Below are 17140 nucleotides of genomic sequence, written 5' to 3' on the forward strand. Positions count from 1 at the left end.
TCGTGGTGGCAACGGCGCGCACCCACGTAATTATTCAAAGAATGCTCTAATGCAGATGTGCCAATGACTTGTGTAAGCCAATAAGTAATGGCTAGTGAAGAAAGTGGTGTTAGTGAAAAAATAAAGAAATGTATGAACGTTCGTTATGGACTTTTTGGTAATTTAACCAAGGGCTGTGATCTTTTGTATCACAAAAATTAGATCAGTCAAAAACTGATTTGTGTATTGCCGCAAGTGAAAAATAAAAATAATTCAATTTTTAAAAAATTGAACAGGAAATAAGCCTTTTGGCCACCCAAACAACAACAACAATATATGTGTATGTAACTAAGTGCACTTTGTACTATAGCACCAAACTAAATTGCAAACGTATTGCCCGTGTAAATAAGTGCAAGTGATTTTTATGTGGGAGAAAATTTTATTTAATTAAATGTGCGCCTAAAATAAATTTACAGGTTTCTGAATAAGCAACCTTAACAAATCGAATTTTTGTGCAGTGGATTAAATTAATTTTTTCAGATAAATCCTGCAAAGGTGAAAATCGAAAAGTGACGCAAATCGGTGTTTGAGGTTATGTTAACCTTTTAGAGCAGTGTTGTGCTACCTTGAGCTGTGTCCGGAAAATCTTACCGCTGGTGGGGGATAGTTCCGGATAGTCACAAGGCGTGTTGCACAAACTTTAAATAACTGCGTTAAGCGCCTTTTTTCAAATTTTTGCACAAGATGAGACTTCTCACTTCACGGAAAAAAAACAAAATCACTTGCACTATTACATATAAAAAAGTCACTTTGTAATTTGTAATTTTATTTTGTGAAATTTTATTAAAAGTGAAAAGGAAAACCCTACCTAGCACGGAATACTTTCAACCACGTACCTTTATTAATTCGTTGATCCGGAGTACTCGAATGTGAATTAAATTTTGTTGTTGGATGTTTCCAAAATGTACCACCAAAATGTACCACCAAAATTTATCAGTTGTTGTATATTGGATATAAATCGCTGGTATCACCAAGAAAGTTGTATTATTTGCTGTTGAAATTTTTGGTTTTTCCTGTGTATTATCACTTCCTTGCTTTAATGCCTAGAGAGTTGAGTGGACTGTAATTGTGTGACTGGTTCTCTTTACCGGCGCGGTAAGGACCATGAACAAATGCGTGGTGGCAACGGCGCGCACCCACGTATTTGTTAAAGATTAGGTTAAGGCGAAAAAAAAAGGAAGAAAATAAAAACACCAAAAGGATTTCGTATTAATAAAAGAATTCACAAAGTGCTTTTATTTATATAAATACAACAAGTGTTAAGAAAAGGTTTAACAAATGTTGTGGAAAATGATATATATGTGAAAATAATTTTGAAAAGTTGAACTTACGTGAACGGGCGATTACGTGTTCCTTTGCTGGCTGCTGGATTAAAAGAGGACGAGACTCTTTTCCACATGAGCCGATGAACCCACGATACAGCCACTTCGTTGGGTTTCCCGGCAACAAAGTTGCTGTACCACGGGCTCACAGCGGTAAACGTCTAAGACACATACGTACTACCACTCACACATGCCTGTGTGTATATCACAAGAATATGCGGGTGGTAGTAACGAAGAAAATAAAACAAAGAAAGTTATGTTACGAGGGGGGGAGATATATTTAGGCCTGTGGCCTAAACAGGTATCACATGCACTGACTCAGGAAACGGCCTCACTATTAAGTAAACCAGCATATACGGCTCATCGTGTAGAAGTAGAAAGGCCAGAATGGGTAGACACAATTTTGGAAGCACTGAAGGGATCACAACAGAAAAATGCCGGAGTTATTAAGTGTTTCAAGTGCGGCAACCCAGGTCATATTGCACGACATTGCAGCACCGGTCACAATAGCTCCAACAATGTGGGTGGCCGTAAACGCAGAGCTGAAGGAGATGGGCAAATCTCCAAGTCCACTCAATCGTTAAACTAAAGCGAGTCAGCCGCAAGGGGCGACAGCTGGCTCCCTCAATTGAATGCCCCATAATCTCTATCTCACAAATTGGAAGAAGGTCAAACAATCTTACTGTCGGAGGACATGTGTATGGAAAGGAACGTTTACTGACTGTAGATACGGGTGCATCTCATTCCATCATTCGAGCGGATTTAGTCAACAAGAAGATAACACCATTGCATGGAGCAAGATTGCGTACAGCCACTGGAGAAGACAGCACGGTTCTAGGAGAAGTATCATGTGAAGTCGCAATTGGGAACGTCACGGTAGTACACAATTTTATAGTGGCAGAGATTGTTGATGAAATCATAATTGGAGTGGACTTCTTAATCGACCAGGGCATCAAGATCGACATGCAGAGCAAGACGATGCGATATAAGAACATGGATGTACCACTTAATTTCGGCTACGAGAGAGGCTACAGCAGTAAACGAGTGCTGGTGGAAGAGAGTCAGCGAATACCACCAAAATCCGAAGCAGTCATCTGGGCAAAGGTTGATGGAGATTGTGGGACAAACAAATTGTGGGTTGTCGAAGCAGCAAACAAATCAGCACTGAACATACTTGTAGGAAAAACCCTGGCTATGACAAACCAAGATGGACGTGTTCCGGTAAGAGTACTCAATGAGTTCAATTCACCACTCAAACTGACTAAAGGAGCTATTTTGGGAAGATGCCAAGAGGCTGAAGTAGTTATTAACTGTGAACAGCTCCAGGAACACGTTTCAGCTAGTAATACTAATCTTTCAAATGACATCACGGCATGGACGCAGGGGCTAGAGGAAGCATATCCGAGTAAGGCAAAACAACTGCTCCTAAAGTACGCGAACATATTTGACCAGGATGGTTCTAAACCAGGCCGCACCAACGTTGTGAAACATCAAATTGACACTGGAGATGCGAGGCCGATCCGTCAAGCTCCACGTAGTGTTCCACTGGCGAAGCGGCAAGTTGTGAGTCAAATTATACAAGAAATCAGCGACAGCGGCGTCATCGAACCATCAGCTAGTCCCTGGAGCTCACCGGTAGTACTTGTAAAGAAGAAGGATGGAAAAATGAGGTTTTGCGTGGACTACCGGAAGTTGAATGACGTTACGAAAAAGGATAGCTACCCATTGCCAAGAATTGACGACACTCTGGACTCGCTCTCTGGTACGAAATGGTTTTCCACACTGGACTTGAAAAGCGGCTACTGGCAAGTGGAGGTAAAGGAGGAAGACAAAGAGAAAACAGCCTTCAGCGTCGGAGATGGTCTTTGGCAATTTACAGTAATGCCCTTTGGACTATGTAATGCACCAGCTACTTTCGAGAGACTCATGGATCAGGTATTGAAAGGACTACATTGGAAAACATGCTTGGTGTACCTGGACGACATCATCGTATTGGGCAAGAATTTCGATTAACATCTTAAGAACTTGGAGGAAGTTTTCCAGAGAATAGCTGGCGCTGGTCTGAAGTTAAGTCCCAAAAAGTGTGCGCTGTTTAAAAAGGAAGTAAATTATTTGGGTCACAAGGTAACGACAGAGGGCATCTGCACTGCGAACGAAAAGATAGAAGCTGTAAAGGATTGGCCAAGACCACAGAACCTACATGAATTAAGAAGTTTCCTTGGGCTGTGCACATATTACCGCCGATTTGTACAAAATTTTTCCAGCGTAGCCCATAGCCTCCATGAGCTTACAAGAAAAAATAAAGCTTTTGAATGGAAGAAGGAGCAAGAAGTGGCTTTCCAAACATTGAAGGAGCGTTTGTGCACTGCCCCAATGTTAGCATATCCGATTCCAGGAGCAACATTTATTCTAGATACAGATGCGAGTGGATATGCTATAGGAGGCGTTTTATCACAACTAGTCGATGGACAGGAGAAGGTAGTTGCATATTACAGCCCTTTGATTGGAAAACCAGAGAGGAACTACTGCGTTACGCGGAGAGAGCTGTTGGCATTGGTAGAGTGCGTTAAACATTTTCACAAATACCTCTACGGCCAGCGATTCCGTGCCAGGACAGATCACGCAGCTTTAAAATGGCTACTGCAGTTCCGTAATCCGGAAGGACAATTGGCACGGTGGATGGAGCGACTACAAAGCTATAATTTTTCCATTGAGCATCGAAAAGGTAGTACCCATGGAAATGCCGATGCAATGTCACGAAGACCATGTAGTTTGGAATGCAAGCACTGTTCAAAAGCCGTGGCTAAAGAAGACATTATAGATGTCCGGCTAATGACTATAACATGCACAGATGAATGGGACACGGAACAGCTAAGAAAGTGCCAGCTAGAAGATGCAGATCTGTCACGTGTTATGCAAGGGCTCGAACGAAATGAAAGACCAAACAGAGAAGAGATGTCAGCAGAGAGTCCCATTGCGAAGTCATATTGGGCACAGTGGAACAGTTTAGAATTGATATCCGGTTGCCTTCATCGAGTATGGGAGAGTGAGGATGGTAAATACGAGAATAAACTGATAGTTGTTCCCAGAAAGAGGATTCCTGATGTGCTCAGCGAGCTGCATAATGGTCCAAGCGGAGGTCATCTTGGAATCACGAAGACGCTCGAGAAGATTAAACAGAAATTCTATTGGGTTGGTTGCCGTCAGTCGGTCACTGAGTGGATTGCGAACTGCGAGGTTTGCAGCAGAGCGAAAGGGCCCAGAACACGAAGTCATGGCCAGATGAAGCAATATAACTCAGGTGCGCCATTTGAAAGGATCGCTATGAATGTCGCCGGTCCATTTCCTACTAGCAATGGCGGAAACAAATATGTACTGGTAGTTATGGATTATTTCAGCAAATGGCCAGAGGTATACCCAATCCCAAATCAAGAAGCGGAAACGGTAGCAGAAGTGTTTATAAACAATTGGGTTGCAAGGTATGGTGTACCAATGGAGTTACATTCTGACCAAGGCAGGAATTTCGAATCAGCTGTGTTCCAGGAAATGTGTAAGTCATTGGGCATTCGAAAAACACGGACAACTGCATTGCATCCTCAATCCGATGGTATGGTAGAACGATTCAATAGAACATTGGAGGAGCACTTAAGGAAAGTAGTGGACAAGTACCATAAATAATGGGATACCCGCATACCATTATTCTTGATGGCTTACCGATCAGCAGTGCATGAGACAACGGGCCAAACCCCTGCAAAAGTAATTTTTGGCAATGACCTTAGACTGCCAGCTGATTTGAAGTTTGGGATAGATGCCAATGCGGAGAGAAATGTCAGGAAATCCACTAGTGATTTGGAAGAAGAGCTAAGAGAAATACATGATCTGATAAGGCAACGAACAAAGATTATGAGTGACAAGATGAAAGCCAGATATGATAAAGCAATTAATTCAGAAGGTTTTCAGGAAGGAGATTTGGTGCTGTTATACAACCCACAACGTAAAAAAGGTTTGTCCCCGAAATTGCAGTGTAATTGGGAAGGCCCATACAAAGTTGTAAAACGGATCAACGATGTAGTGTATCGCATACAAACCATCAGTAAACCACGAACCAAAATGAAGGTAGTCCATTTGGAAAGGCTAGCAACGTTTAGATCGAGAATTTGTCTGATCGGGACGATCAGACTTAGGTGGAGGGACGGAGTCACGGATATTAGCATCACTAAATTATCCCATCACTAAGGCGATGCTAAGGCCATGCCAAGCAGTATTTACGTTAATAATTAAATCAAGTATACACATATATAAGCAAGCCAGAGAGATGTCACACACAGATGCATTTACTTATATGCCTATGTGCGCGCGAGAGACTGTAAACTACAAACATTCACATCAATAATTCAATCTTTATGTATCTACATAAACGAATAAATAATTGCGTCTACACATATGTACGTATACGAGCAGCGGAGCGGCAATGCACAAACACATATATCTTATCTGAGTTGTCACAAGAGAGAGCAATAATTTGTGCACGTTGTTGTGGCTGGCGATTTTGTAGCCGAAACAACTAGTAAGTTCTGGAAATCGAAGAGCCTAGAAGTATGCAGCGTAAACTATAAAAGCGGAGCAAGCGAGTAAGAAATAATTCAGTTTGATTTGAGATTTCGATTAAGACGCTATCTAGCGTGCAAGAGCAGTATTATTTTGAATAGTAGAGTTTCATTGAGCTATCAATCAGAGTGGTTATTAAGCAAGCTATTTGTTGCACAGTTTGAGTGTTATTGTGAAGTACTTTAATAAAAGCCATTTTGCATTATTACAAATTGGAGTTATTTATTCAACAGTTTAGTGATTCGAACTTAGCAGAGGATTGCAAATAAGAGGATTTGCAAGTAAATTCGTTACAATATAATCATGTGCATTTGTCAGCGAATTGTATAAATACATATGTATAGCAGGAGAGCCGACTGCAAAAAACATGTTGCATTCAAAAGGGACCTATAACTCATTTACTGGTATTTGGGGCAACCTCAAACTGTGGACTTGCCAGATCCTAGCTTGGCAGTATCGTGGTAATTCGTCGATGAAAAGTCAATTTTCGGCGAAAATATGTTACATATTGTATTCAAATAAAATGTTCAAACTATGAGAGCTGGCAACACCCTGACCCCAAAATTACCGACATGTCACCTCCTATCATGGAAAAAGCTTTGGCAAGTCGGTTCAAAGAAGGAGCACCGAAATATGTTGCATAGTGTATTCAAATAAAATATTCAAATTATGAAAGCAGGCAACTCCCCGACCCCAAAAGTACCGACTTGCCACCTCCTATCCTGGAAGAAACCCTTGGCAAGTCGGTTCAAAGGACACGGTATGCTTGAACGATGTTTTATTCCGAAGTCATACTATCTCGGTTTTTTTGCGGATTCATTCTTTGAAGGTTAAATTAAGCTCAGAAATAAAAGTTTACGAAAATTCTCTGAGCGCTTTTTGAGAAAATTGCATTTTAGTGCATCATAATTAGTCGGCTTCAAGCTGAAATAAAAGAAGCTTTAAGTTATGAGGCTATGTGGAATGGCATAGCACGAGCCAAAATATATGTATGTAAGAATGAATGAATTTCAAGACATACTACAGAAGTTGCCTTTACTATAATGCTTCGAAGACAAATTAACGAAATCGGTGAAGGACGACGCCCGTCACTTACTACTACATTACTTACCCTAGAGTGACGACGTCTCACCCACTTCACTTCAGAATTCTGCAGTTAAACTGTAATGGATTAACTGGGAAGATAACGGAGATAGTCGGTTTCATGAAGCGGCTTAACATCCGCATCGCTGCGATTCAAGAGACTAAACTCACAGTAAGATCTCCTCTGCAGAATTGTTCTGGGTATAATGTCCACAGAAAATATAGCGAGAGTGGAAATGGAGGCGGTCTCGCGTTTGGCAGTGAAAATATTCTTTTGGCGAAATATGCCTCAGTTTGTACCACAGTCGAGCACATAAAACCTGCGTACTTAGAGTTTCTAATAGACCCTCAAGTTTTGAAGTTAGGGGTTAAAAACCCTTTTTCATAGGCTGCCTCATATAATAGTCTACATACACAACAACAGTGTACAAACTGTTAATTTGTAAAATGTCATACAAATCATTCAAAATATATTGGAAATCTAAATTACTGCATCACTTCTTCAATTTGTATAACGGGTTTCTTGACTACTTTCTTTCTCACTATATATGAAAGAGTATTTTTTAAGAAGCCGCTATTATCATGTTATTTGCAGAGCTGATTTTGGCAGGATAAAAACTTCGATATATCCACTGGTAGAGAAGCTTCGTCTGAAGTTGCAGACTTCCTTCTAAACGTCATGTCACTGGGGAAAAAACAGAAGGTAACTTTTATGGAAAATGTTTCTGCGGTACCTGGTAGTTTTGAAAAACCGATTAAGTGGAATATAATTTCCAATTTTTCCTCTCAGTGTGAAAAAAAGGAAATTTGCAGTAAAGATGGAAGCAAAACGGCTTTGCTTAAGATGGAAAGAGATGTTTTTGGAAGGCATTTGGGTATAGCTGCCGAGAAAAAGTAGATATTGAATTTTGCCTCAATTTTCCACTAGCTCCAGTACCTCCAGCATTATTTCAGTATTCGGGAGAAATGAATCGTAGCCAAGAATCAGCGTTGGCAAAACTTTTGACATCTCGCGTCAACCCAATGTGTCCCCTTCTGTTAATGTGGATATAATCGACGGTTTCTCTTTTTTATATCATCTTGGAGCCTCACTCCCACAACCATGCGGAAAGTTGACCGAATCCATCCTGCAAAGAGTATGTAGCACTTCGCCAACAGAAATTCATTTAGTCTTCGATAGATACTTTCATCCATCTATCAAAGATCTTCAAAAGCATACGCGTAAAGAATTTGACGTTCCATTCACTATACGTGGTCCGCTTCAACCACGTCCAAATTACTTTGTAGGTAGCTTGAAAAATGTTCGTTTTAAAGAGTGCTGAGTGAGATTCTTAGCAACTCTTTGGGAGAATGGCGGAATGGCGGTTTTTCCACAAGACAAGAAAGTGTTCGTAACAGTTGAGGAGCAGCGTTTTTCGTTTTCCGTTTCAGGCAACCATGTTGTTAAAAAAGTGGAAGGAAATTTAGAATGCCAGCACGAAGAGGCTGATACAAGAATAATGTTTCATATATCGAAATTGGCGCCCAAATCAAAAGTTCTCGTAAAAGCATCGGACACTGATGTTCTGTTTATTTTACTAAGTAATTTATATAAAGTTCCTGTCAAACAAATTTGGCTGACCTGTCCTCAATCAAGGAAAAAGAATCGCATCCTAGATCAAGAGTGCATAAATTGTTCGGATCTAGCGTCAAAGGCATATATACAACAAAGGCGCAGACTAATGTAAACATTTTTTCTCTAATTTATGAATACAGCCAACATTCGGTTATTTCATCATGTTTGAAATATGCATTAACAAATAATCTCTAAACCGTATACCAATATGATCCCTAGTATTAAATCTTGTTGAAATAGTGCAAACAATTTACTTACTTACTTAATTGGCGCTTAACCGTTTATACGGTTATGGCCGTCCAACAAGGCGCGCCAGTCGCTCCTTCTCTCTGCCAACCGGCGCCAATTGGTCACACCAAGGGAGTTTAAATAGTTGTCCTCCTGGTCATTCCAACGGAGTAGGGGCCGCCCTCTACCTCTGCTTCTATAGGCGGGTTCCGATAGAAACACTTTATTGGCCGGAGCGTCATCTTTCATTCGCATAACATGGCCTAGCCAGCGCAGCAGCTGCGTTTTAATTCGCTGGACTAACTTGATGTCTGCGTATAGCTCGTATAGCTCATCGTTAAATCTTCTTCGGTACTCGCCATCGCCAACGCGTAGAGGTCCATAAATCTTTCGAAGAACTTTTCTCTCGAACACTCCCAGAGCCGCTGCATCTGATGTTGTCATGGCCCATGCTTCTGCACCATTTAGCAGGACGGGAACGATAGGTGACTTGTAGAGCATGATTTTCGTTTGCCGAGCGAGGACTTTACTTTTCAATTGCCTACCTAGTCCAAAGTAGCATTTATTGGCAAGGGTGATTCTTCGCTGGATTTCAGAGCTGATGTTGTTGCTAGTGTTGATGCTGGTTCCCAAATAAACGAATTCTTTTACTATTTCGAAATTATGGCTGTCAACAGTAGCGTGGTTGCTCGATGACACCAGGTACTTCGTTGTGTCCTCATTCACCACCAAACCCATCTTGCAAACAACTGTGAACTTAAAACCTGCAAATTTTTTTCCTGCCACGTGTATGAGAAAAAAAGATTACCCTTAATGCAAAATTTCAGATCGGTAAAAGATGTAGCATATAGTGCACCACCTTTGAACCGACTTGCCAAGGGTTTCTTCCAGGATAGGAGGTGGCAAATCGGTACTTTTGGGGTCGGGGCATTGCCAGCTCTCATAATTTGAACATTTTATTTGATACACTATGCAACATATTTTCGTCGAAAATTGACTTTTCATCGACGAATTACCACGATCCCGCCAAGCTAGGATCAGGCAAGTCCACGGTTTGAGGTTGCCCCAAATACCCGTAAATGAGTTATACTGGCCCCATTTGAATTCAACATGCAACATGTTTTTTGCAGTGGGCTCCTGGACTAGTATATATTAACAAAATAAATATATATAAAAAAAAATAAAAACAAACGTATGTAGAGAGCAATTAGTCGGCTTAAAGCTGAAATAAAAGAAGCTTTAAGTTATGAGGCTATGTGGAATAGCATAGCACGAGCCAAAATATATGTATGTAAGAATGAATGAATTTCAAGACATACTACAGAAGTTGCCTTTATTAAAATGCTTCGAAGACAAATTAACGAAATCGGTGAAGGTCCACGCCCTTCTCTTACTAGTACGTTAATTACCCTAGAGTGACGGGGTTTAACCCACTTCACTCCGGAATTCTGCAGTTAAACTGTAATGGATTAATTGGGAAGATAACGGAGATAGTCGGTTTCATGAAGCGACATCGGCTGCAGGGACAGTGTCTTAAAACGTCATGGCTTACCTGTCCGGTCAGGCGATATATACATATTAATCATCAACATCTACATCCCTCCTGCCACCTCTTGCCTTAATATCAGAGCACTACTCACTGGCGATAATAGAATTATCTTAGGGGATTTCAATGCCCATCACGACGTTCTGCACAATAAGAGGAGGCGCTCCCACTCGTATGGCAGGAAGCTGTCACAGTTCGCGAGATGTATCAATCGTGAGCGCAGGACTCGTAAATTGCGTCAACTGGCAGCCGATGGTAACATTGGCATCCGACCACCTGCCAATACTTATTTCGCTCGAGTGTACCGACGACTTCATCGTCACCGAGAAAGGCACTTTCATAAACTTTAAAAAAGGAAAGTGGGATGAATACAAATCCTTTACATGCAGTCGCTTTGCTGCCCTCTCTACCCCGACTGAAGCTCGCCAAGGGGAACGTGCTTTCCGCAAGGTCATTGAATCCGCTTCGGCTCGTTTTATTCCCGCCGGAAGAATTCGCGAAATCCGGCCTCATTTTTCGGCGTAGGCCGCTAATTTAGCGAGAGAACGTGACCTTATAAGACAGCTTGATACCAGCGACTCCCAAATAAGGGATATAAACCAACTCATCAGATTGCTTGTGGATGAATACATGCGGGCGAAATGGGACGAGCATTTGAGGGATTGTAACCTCTCTGCCAGTGTGGATAAGCGGTGCAATTCAGGAACGCAGCATCCAAATCAAGAATAATTAAACTATGGTGTCCTATCCCCACTGGCTACCTTCGCCATCAGAAGGAGTCACTATCGTTTCCTACGCCGATTACTGCAAAATAAATGCCACAGGCCCAGGCTCAGGCCCACAGATCGTGGAGCTTTGGAACAAAATAAACGGCTACCCCCCTCATCTCTCCACCTGACATTATCAACGACTAAATCATTGGCGACCTTATTTACAATATGGACGTCCCAAATGTCGACCATTTTGAACATCCACATCAATGGCACTACGCTACCGACTGTCTTACACCCCAAAATCTTGGGTGTGACGTCCGATCAGGATCTATATTTTGGTGAGCATACAGCCGCAATTGTACCGAAAATCCAGAGCCGCAATAAAATCCTCAAATCTCTTGCTGGTGATACTTTGGGGTAAAGATAAATTGGCCAGCCGATTGCATGTTACGCGTCCCCGATATAGTCACCAAGCATAAAGACTACTCACTGGGAGAAGTACAGGCCAACCAAAATACCGCCCTCAAAACCACAACGGGTTGTCTTCTTATGTCCGAGAACACCATTTACATAATAAGGCGAGAATACTCCCCATAAGGAAGAGAAATGAAATGCTAACCAAACAGTCCCTGTTGAATACCCAGAAACCTGGGCATCCCAACAGACATCTGATTTATGAGCCTTCACCGCCCTAAGCCCTTGGCAGAGTCATCTCTGTGAGAATTATGAGGAAATACGGCACCTGAGAACACAGCCGTATGAAGCTAAAACCACAAGAAGGTCCTCAGTGAACTCCACAAACAGGCGTCAGACCCCTATGCCAAGAATTTCCCGGTGTATCCTGTACTCAAAGAACAATACCCAAAAATAGCAGAGGAGGAATGCAGGTTAAACTCTTACCTATCCGGAATCAACCCCGACATACAAAACACATCTCTTGGTTGCAATGTCTCTTTAACTGTATTGTGGAACCAACGCCTCTAACATCCCTCTCATTATGGTCCACCCATGCTGATACAGCAAGTTTCCTTGGACTCCCATTAGAGAACATTGATGATAATGTGATCGGTCGCACCCATTGGATTGGGCGAAGCACTGCTACAACAACAACAACAAAAAGGACGACGCCCATTTTTATATAAAAGATTTTTGGAAGGTTCGTGGACGAATAAAATAAGCTATATCTTTACAAAGATCAGCTTTCCATGCGAAATTATAACAAGAAAAAGGAAAAAGTTTTAATTTTTGAAAATGGGCGGGGTGCCGCCCCTTTTATTACCAAATAATTTTCTATGTTTCAGGACCCATAACTCGAAGAAAAAATGAAGGATCGTAATAAGATTGGGTACACATATTTACCTTATAGCAGAAAATATTTCTAGGAAAATTTGACGGGATCGGTTACAGACCACGCCCACTCTTATACAAAAGATGTTTAGAATGATCATAGACTAGAATAATATGCTATATCTTAGCGAAAAATAGTTTTGTATCACTGATATTTCGCTTAACAAGTTTTATTGTAGGAGCAAATTAGGAGACATTTTTTTTTTCCAATCAAAAATTACAAAACATTTCTAGAGCCTCCATGAAAAAAAGATCCCTTGTAACAAAATTCGAAAAATTTATTTATCTGAAATGAACTGTACAATTCAAACGCACTCTGATTATATAAGATTCGGTTAAACCCAAACCTAAATACCCTTACTTTGTTTTTGTTTATCTTTATTTTAATTAGCTGAACAAACATATTTTGTTCTATCAAAATAACAAATTAAACGTACATACATATCTACATATTGATATTCTAGCGAGATGAAAAGACGTAGTTTGCTATAATTTTTCAAAACAAAATTTGTTTGTTTATGTATATATGGGCGAATCCCAAAAAATGTCCATCACGAACCAAAATCAAAAGTGGTCAGACTTTATTTCTATCACTTCTGATTAAAGGTCAAATATGTGTATGATGTGGAAATCAAATATTTTATTCTTTCCCCCCATCATGGACAGAGAAACATGATTTCAAAGAAAAGCCTCAGCGGTTTTGCAAATTTGGATGTTTATTAACAAAATATAAGGCCCTTTCTTTATATTGTTTTTAAACCCAGATCTATAATTTTGCTTTTAATAAAATTTTGTCTGGACTTTTTAGCATTAAAAAAACTTTGGAAAACGGAGGTTTGATAAGTGGATCCTGTCCTTATCCTTATTATTTTGGTAGTAAGCAAACGTTGACTTGAAATTAAAAAAACTTTCAGATGTTAAATAGGTCTGTTTACTAAAATTTTTCCGGGAAGTTCGGGTAACATTTTTTATTGGTGTCTAAAATTTGTCCAGTCCATTAACTCTCTTCAATTAGTTGATCCATATATTGGCAGAAAACTTTTTTTTATTTAGCCAACGAACAAAACTTAAATGTTTCAGACAGAGGGCATTTGGTGTTAATTGATTCTTGGAGATGTTAGAGAAATATTACAAAATATGACGATAATTAGAATTGTTGTATCTCTTTTTTAATTTATATATACAAAGGATTACCTGAGGAAAATCAAAATTCTGTTTTTATATTAATAAGATATGAATTTTAATGAGTAATGTAGGTTTAATTGGTTTAAAGAACAATTTCATATGAAGACGCAATAGGAAAAAGTACAAACTCGCTTGCATTTTTCTTGTGAATCTTATCTGCTTGAAAATATATATATGTATATTTGTCGACTAGAAATGGTTAAATGGGATTATCTTACTCGTATTAAATTTCAATGGATTTATTATATTCGTGAGCTTTTGAACGCAAAATTTGATATGGCCCCTTTAAATTTTTGATTTATTTTGTTCTTTTGTTCTATTTCTTCTATAAAACTAACATTTAATGACCCAAAAATGTATGGAAGAATAAACAGAGGGAGAGTTATATATTTGCGCTTATGAAAAGGGGGTTTTGGGCCCTTAGCCCGGATTTTGAGGGCGTATTCGAAATTCCGGGTATGGCGATTTTGTTTACTCTACTAGACCTAAAGCTTGATGTCTCGCAAATTCTATGAGAAAAAATTGTCGCATCCGTTATGACGCATTCCTAACCTTACGCGAGATATTTCAGATTTCGAAAATATACGGGCACTGGGTCTTTATTTCACCTTCTGTCTCTCACTTAAGGAATGTAAAATCTCCCCTTAGCTTCTTTAAGTGTTGCATATTTTCACAAGCATTAAAAAATTACTTCTATTCCTGGCCGCGTCCGAACCTCATCATATATGGTCATATATGTATATGTAGTTATATTTTTAAGGTACCCAAAATTGTTGCTTGAAATATTTGTAATTTCCACTTAGTCCGCTGCTCATGTTCTCTTTTATGCAGGTTGAAATGTATGCGAATGTTGGGCCCGTTACCAAGGAATTGCCCATATGTATTTGCAAAGTTGAATTGCATTATTAAGTTGACATGTGAATAAACAAAGGGAACACTTAATTAGCTTTATCTGTTTTAAAGCTGGTAATATTCCGTCGTACACTGTAACAAAACCAGAGTTCGAAGCAACTAAATTTTGAGCAAAAACAATTACAACATAAGTCATGTCAGCCCAATCAAGATCTTCCCTTAAGTATTGATGAGACGTTATTTTGTTATGGATTTAAACGTCTGTTCATCTTCCACATACTCATAAAACTAGCCAATATCCGCGGGTCAGTCCGCACGAAGAACAATATAAAACTAATGCGATATACCAATATATGATCTTGAAAGCAGTACCGAAACCGTCCAGAAAATAATCTTTGAATAGTCCCAACAAATCGCGAAATGTTCGCAGTCGCGGAAATAACCACACAGTAATAATTAGAAGGAATGACATGCTGGCTATTTTAAAAGGTAAGCTCCAATACTCCCCAGAATTAACCCCTGTGGGCTAGGGGAAAGAATATATCCACGGTAGGTATACCGGTCGTAAAGGGCGACCATAATACCATGGGTACCCAATCCATGAGTAAGGTGTTTTACTCGAAAGTTAGCAGGGTGGACGCTGGTATTACCCTGTGGGATCCTAGGAAAGGTCTTTATAAAAACTGCTACCGCGGGAGCAGGAGCAAGCCAATGTAACCTAATGCACTGCATCGTACGATGCTTTGTATTCGGGTCTCATCTCCTGTCCTGGGATGGTCCCCTAGTGGGAGCATCGCGGGGGTTGTGGTTTCAAACAGAGTTCACTTATGACACACGCTCTGAGTAGACTTGTTTTCCCTTGGGGCGTGCAAACCCAAGGGAATTCGGTATCATGCTTGCCACAGCAATCCCAATTTCATTGAGAAACTGACCCTGAGGGGCAGATGAAAGAGTTGGTCACATCCCATAATTGTGGCAACCGAAGAAAAATGGTGACGAAAGATGGTGAAGAAACGCATGTCTATCGTCAGCCGAAAAACAGTCGATAATTGTACGAGTGCGCCGGTGCTCATCTCGCCTTTTGAGATGTTTGAGGCTGATTTAGACTGCGTAGCGAATAGGAGGCGTTCGCAGAATGGATGGCCACATCCTAAAATGTGGCAAGAATTGATGATGTCAAATCACTGCAGTGTGGCGGACTTCAATGCGAGGATGTTGCTGGGGCAGGTACTCGGTACTTACAGGTCTGTGAGCGGAAAAGGTTGGACACATCCCTTTAATTGTGGTAGGAGTATAATCGGAGGCCAAATGGAGCATAATTGTTGCATAATTGAGTGAAAATTGGAGTGAAATAATAGTAGCAAAAATGGAAGCCAATAGTAGCACAATATGGCGCGCAATGTTTGTCAACGTAGTGTAGCCTCAAGCGATGTCGAGAGACATTGCTGAGGCGGGCACTCGGCACTCACAGGTCTGTGTGCGGAAAAGGTTGGTCACATCCCTTGATTTTAATTGTGACGGAGTTTAAGACGGAGCATAATTTGGTGCCAAGCTCACTCTGTTTGTCAACGTAGTGCGGCGATTAAGCAATATCTAAGCAAAACCAGCTCCGTCGTCAACAATGTTTTACATTGTTGTCACACTGCAGGACAGGAAAGGTTGGTCACATTCCTAAATTGTGACAAAACACAATATCTCCATCTGATTAACTTGTTAATCAGATATCGATATATCAAAATCAATGAAAGAGGGATTCTGAGGCAAGCACGGAACTCGCGGTGGAGTTGCCGTGCAACCAGGTGCCATTACCCGAAAATGGAAGGGGAGAATGGATAGTCCTCCTCGGCCAAACCAAGGCTGGTTGACTTGAACACCCCAGCTCACCGATTGGTACCAACTTGTTGGGCCGAAGATCAACGGACATTGATCTGTCTTTTACACCGGAGGTAGGTCTTCTAAGACAGGGACTCCTGTAAGCACTCATCGACTCCCCAGAAATACTTTTTTTTTAAATGATTATGAAATAGCTCCATTTACTTTGCACACAGAGTGTATTAACTTTGGTAGCGTAACGGACATAAACGAATCGAGATAGATATAGACTTCCATATATCAACATGCTGAGGATGAAAAAAGGAATAGATTTAGCCATGTTTATCCAACCGACCGTCCATCTGTCGGTGCACACGATAACTTGAGTAAATATTAAGAATAAAATATTGCAATTTTGTGCATGGGTTCCTTAGCTCTTATTTCCCGTCGCTATTAAAAATGAGGGAAATCGGATGGTAACCACGCCCATTTTTTACGTATATAACATTTTGGAAAACACATAAAACCTGATTATTTAGTAAATAATTCATATAGAAAGTTAAGATTTGTTGTGTGGACTGATATTAAGACTCTTGATTTTTTTTTTTTTTTGAAATGGGCGTGGCGTCGCCCACTTGTGATAAAATCTATTTTATAAATATTATCTAATATATATTATAAATAGGAAAGTTTGGATGTTTGGATGTTTAGATGTTTGGATGGTTGGATGTTTGTCCAGACGTTTGTCTTTGTGACTCAATCACGCAAGAACGGCTGGACCGATTTGGAT

This window comes from Eurosta solidaginis, chromosome 2, assembly GCF_040869045.1.
Source record: "Eurosta solidaginis isolate ZX-2024a chromosome 2, ASM4086904v1, whole genome shotgun sequence".
Taxonomy (NCBI): Eukaryota; Metazoa; Arthropoda; class Insecta; order Diptera; family Tephritidae; genus Eurosta; species Eurosta solidaginis.